We start from the raw sequence: 5173 nt of genomic DNA on the forward strand, positions 1-5173 counted from the left end.
CTCTCCCGATCACTGCCCCTCCCTCTCCCGATCACTGGCGTCCCTCTCCCGATCACTGCCCCCTCCCTCTCCCGATCACTGCCCCCTCCCTCTCCCGATCTCTGCCCCTCCCTCTCCCGAACACTGCCCCCTCCCTCTCCCGATCACTGGCGTCCCTCTCCCGATCACTGCCCCCTCCCTCTCCCGATCACTGCCCCCTCCCTCTCCCGATCTCTGCCCCTCCCTCTCCCGAACACTGCCCCCTCCCTCTCCCGATCACTGCCCCTCCCTCTCCCGATCACTGCCCCCTCCCTCTCCCGATCTCTGCCCCTCCCTCTCCCGATCACTGCCCCTCCCTCTCCCGATCACTGGCGTCCCTCTCCCGATCACTGCCCCCTCCCTCTCCCGATCACTGCCCCCTCCCTCTCACGATCACTGCCCCTCCCTCTCCCCATCACTGCCCACTCCCTCTCCCGATCTCTGCCCCTCCCTCTCCCGATCACTGCCCATCCCTCTCCCGATAACTTCCCCCTCCCTCTCCCGATCACTGCCCCCTCCCTCTCCCGATCACTGCCCCTCCCTCTCCCGATCACTGCCCCCTCCCTCTCCCGATCACTGCCCCCTCCCTCTCCCCATCACTGCCCCCTCCCTCTCCCGATCTCTGCCCATCCCTCTCCCGATAACTTCCCCCTCCCTCTCCCGATCACTGCCCCTCCCTCTCCCGATCACTGCCCCTCCCTCTCCCGATCACTGCCCCCTCCCTCTCCCGATCACTGCCCCTCCCTCTCCCGATCACTGCCCCCTCCCTCTCCCGATCACTGCCCCTCCCTCTCCCGATCACTGCCCCCTCCCTCTCCCGATTGATACGCTTATCAATTACTTCATAAAAGGTGATGAGTCGAAAGAAGAGATGAATAAGGCTTTTATTAGCTAAGAAGAGACCATGCTTCTTCGTGAGTGACTGAACAAGTCTGAACGAAACCCACACAGTGGTGGGTGGAGTCAGCTGAGGCATGCCTCCATACACAGCGCCACCCAGAGGTGGCAATATACAATACAGTGGTTTACCACATTCACCCCTTGTTTAATGTGAAGTCCGGCGGGGTGAAGGGTACTACAAGTTAAGTCTATCAGGAGGCCTTGTCTGACGTCCTGATCGTCGTGGTGGCGGCGGTGGTGTTGCAGCATCCGACGTCGGGTCTGGTGTCTGGGTGGTTGGCGAAGATTCCTGGGGCTTTGGCATGCCGTCTGCAGAGGTTGGGTTGGGAGGGGTGGTGGGGGATAACAGTGGTAAGGGGGATAACGGTGGTAAGGGGGATAACGGTGGTAATTCAGGGGTACCCGAGGGTGCGAGATCTCGTATGGAGACCGTGTCCTCCCGCCCGTCTGGGTATGTCACCCAGGCATACTGGGGGTTGGCGTGTAGGAGGTGCACCCGCTCGACCAGGGGGTCCGTTTTATGCGTCCTCACGTGCCTCCGCAGTAGGACGGGCCCAGGAGAAGTCAACCATGCCGGTAGCGAGGTTCCCGATGTAGACTTCCGGGGGAAAACGAACATTTTCTCATGAGGGGTCGCATTAGTGGCAGTACAAAGCAGTGACCGAATGGAGTGAAGCGCTGCAGGGAGGACCTCCTGCCAGCGGGAGGTCGGAAGGCCCTTAGATTTTAGTGCTAAGAGGACTGCCTTCCAAACCGTCGCGTTCTCCCTTTCCACCTGGCCGTTCCCCCGGGGGTTGTAACTGGTGGTCCTGCTCGTGGCGATACCTCTTGTTAGCAGGTACTGCCGAAGTTCGTCGCTCATGAACGATGAGCCCCTGTCGCTATGTATATAGCTGGGGAACCCGAACAGAGCGAAGATGTCATTCAGACACTTGATGACCGTGGTACTGGTCATGTCTGGGCAAGGGATGGCAAAGGGGAAACGGGAGTACTCATCAACTATGTTGAGGAAGTACACATTGCGGTCAGCGGAGGGGAGGGGCCCTTTAAAATCGACGCTCAGGCGTTCGAAGGGGCGGGTGGCCTTGATCAGGCTTGCTCTGTCCGGCCTATAGAAGTGCGGTTTGCACTCGGCGCAGATTTGGCAGCTCTTGGTCATGGTCCTGACCTCCTCGATGGAGTAGGGCAGGTTACGGGATTTGATAAAATGGAAAAACCTGGTGACCCCCGGGTGGCAGAGGTCATTGTGGAGGGACTGCAGCCTATCACTCTGCGCGTTGGCGCATGTACCACGTGATAGGGCATCTGGGGGCTCATTGAGTTTCCCTGGCCGATACAAGATATCATAATTGTAGGTGGAGAGTTCGATTCTCCACCTCAAGATCTTGTCGTTCTTGATTTTACCCCTCTGCTTATTATTAAACATAAAAGCTACTGAACGCTGGTCAGTGAGCAGGGTAAATCGTTTCCCGGCCAGGTAATGCCTCCAGTGACGCACCGCTTCTACAATAGCCTGGGCCTCCTTTTCGACGGAGGAGTGTCTCGTCTCGGGGCCCTGGAGGGTCCTTGAGAAAAAGGCCACGGGTCTGCCCGCCTGGTTAAGGGTCGCGGCTAGGGCGAAGTCGGAGGCATCGCTCTCCACTTGGAAGGGGATGGACTCATCCACCGCGTGCATTGCGGCCTTCGCGATATCGTTCTTGATAAGAGTGAAGGCTGCACACGCCTCTGGTGTCAGGGGGAAGGAGGTGGCTTTGATGAGGGGCCTGGCTTTGTCTGCATAGAGGGGCACCCACTGGGCGTAGTAGGAGAAAAACCCCAGGCATCTCTTCAGTGCTTTTTGGCAGTGGGGAAGGGGTAGCTCCATTAGGGGGCGCATTCTGTCGGGGTCGGGCCCGATGACTCCGTTCTCCACCACGCAGCCGAGGATGGCCAGGCGCTTGGTGTGAAACATACATTTTTCCTTATTGTACGTTAGGTTCAGCCGTTGGGCCGTACGGAGGAAATTTGCTAGATTAACGTCGTGGTCCTGCTGGTCGTGGCCGCAGATGGTGACGTTATCCAAATAGGGGAAGGTTGCCCGCAGCGCGTTCTGGTCAACCATTCGGTCCATCTCCCTTTGGAAGACCGAAACCCCGTTGGTGACGCCGAAGGGGACCCTAAGGAAGTGGTAGAGGCGGCCGTTTGCCTCGAAGGCAGTATACTGGCGGTCCTCATGGCGGATGGGCAGCTGGTGGTACGCTGACTTAAGGTCGATGGTGGAGAATACTTTGTATTGCGCAATCTGATTGACCATATCAGATATGCGAGGGAGGGGGTACGCGTCCAGCTGGGTGTACCGGTTTATGGTTTGGCTGTAGTCGATTACCATGCGGCGTTTTGCAGTGGTTTTAACGACTACAACCTGGGCTCGCCAGGGGCTAGTGCTACCTTCGATAATGCCCTCCTTCAAGAGCCGCTCCACCTCAGAGCTGATAAAAGCTCTGTCCCCGGCACTGTACCGCCTGCTTTTGGTAGCGATGGGTTTACAGTCGCGGGTGAGGTTAGCGAACAGGGGAGGGGGGGGGACTTTTAATGTGGAAAGGCTGCAGGTGGTTTGCAGCGGGCGATTTAAAAGTTGTTGGTTGCAGACTGTGAGTGGGGGGAGGGGTCCACCGTATGCTAGTGTGACACTCTTAAGGTGGCACTGAAAATCCAACCCTAGCAGGACGGCAGCACAAAGACGGGGCAGGACTAGCAGTTTAAATTTTTGATATTCAGTGCCCCCTACTGACAGGGTCACCACACAGTAGCCGCTGATGTCCATTGACTGGGACTTGGACGCCATAGAAATGCGATGGTGCGTTGGCAGAATCGTGAGGGCGTGGCTACGTACCGTGTCGGGGTGGACGAAACTCTCTGTGCTCCCGCTGTCGATCAGGCAACTGGTGGCGCGGCCGTTTATCGCGATATCCATCATGGAGCTGGATAGATGGTGAGGGTGGCCTTGATCCAGCGTCACGGAGGCCAGTATGTGGCTTAGTGAGTCACTATAGTCATCCGCCGAGACGGTGGTCGGTTCCGGTGACGAAATGGCGGTTGAGTGCGTTGGATACGATGGCGGCGGATGCCATGCGGCCGGGGGTACACAAAATGGCGGATAAGATGGCTGCTCCCACGGCCCGCACGCTGCGCTGCTGGCTGGCTTCCCCTTGCAGGCGTTAGCGTAATGGCCTTTCTTCCCGCAGCCCGAGCAGGTAGCTGTCTTAGCTGGGCAGTGCGCTCTGGGATGTTTTAACTGGCCACAGAAATAGCATTTTTGGGCCTGGTTACTGGGCATCGAAGCAGTTCTTACCGGAGGCTGCTGTCTCGGTTGGGTCGCTGCAGCGGTTGGTGCCGGGGGCGGCGGTCCCGTGTCCCACGGTTTCGATTGCCATGTCTCGGCGCCGTTACGGGGGTATGCCTCGAGGTTTCGGTGGGCCTCCTCTAACGAGAGCGCAAGGGCAATGGCCGTCTTCAGGTCGGGTTCCTTGCTTTCTAGCAGTCTCTGCCGGGTGTGGTCTGACTGGAGGCCCCTGACGAAGGCATCACAGGCGAGTCCCTGCGCGTGCTCCACAGCCGTTACCGCTTTACAATCGCAGTCTCTGCAGAGTGCCAGTAGCGCCCGTGCAAATGCCCCTACCGATTCTCCCGGTTGCTGCCTGCGGGATCCCAAGAGGTGTCGGGCGTAAATTGTGTTCACTGGGCGCGTATATTGCCCTTTTAGTAGCTCGAGGGCCGCCACGTACGTATTAGAGTCCCGGATTAGCATATATACTTGATGGCTCACCTGGGCGGTCAAAATTTTCAGTTTGTGATCCTCCTCTGTAACCTGTGAGATTGCGAGGAAGGATTCAAAGCAGCTCAGCCAGTGTTCAAACTTGGCTGATGCACCCACATCTTGAGGGTCGAGGTCCAGGCGTGGTGGTCTGAGGGCTCTCAGCAATGTCTGCTGTATCCGTTGCTGTTGTTGCTCCTCAGGTGTCGCCATTTAACTTTTAGCTAATAAAATTGATACGCTTATCAATTACTTCATAAAAGGTGATGAGTCGAAGAAGAGATGATGAGTCGAAAGAAGAGATGAATAAGGCTTTTATTAGCAAAGAAGAGACCATGCTTCTTCGTGAGTGACTGAACAAGTCTGAACGAAACCCACACAGTGGTGGGTGGAGTCAGCTGAGGCATGCCTCCATACACAGCGCCACCCAGAGGTGGCAATATACAATACAGTGGTTTACCA

The sequence above is a fragment of the Somniosus microcephalus genome, unplaced genomic scaffold (genome assembly GCF_052327205.1).
Source record: "Somniosus microcephalus isolate GS21.2 unplaced genomic scaffold, FLI_Smic_1.0 unresolved_chr1, whole genome shotgun sequence".
Lineage (NCBI taxonomy): Eukaryota > Metazoa > Chordata > Chondrichthyes > Squaliformes > Somniosidae > Somniosus > Somniosus microcephalus.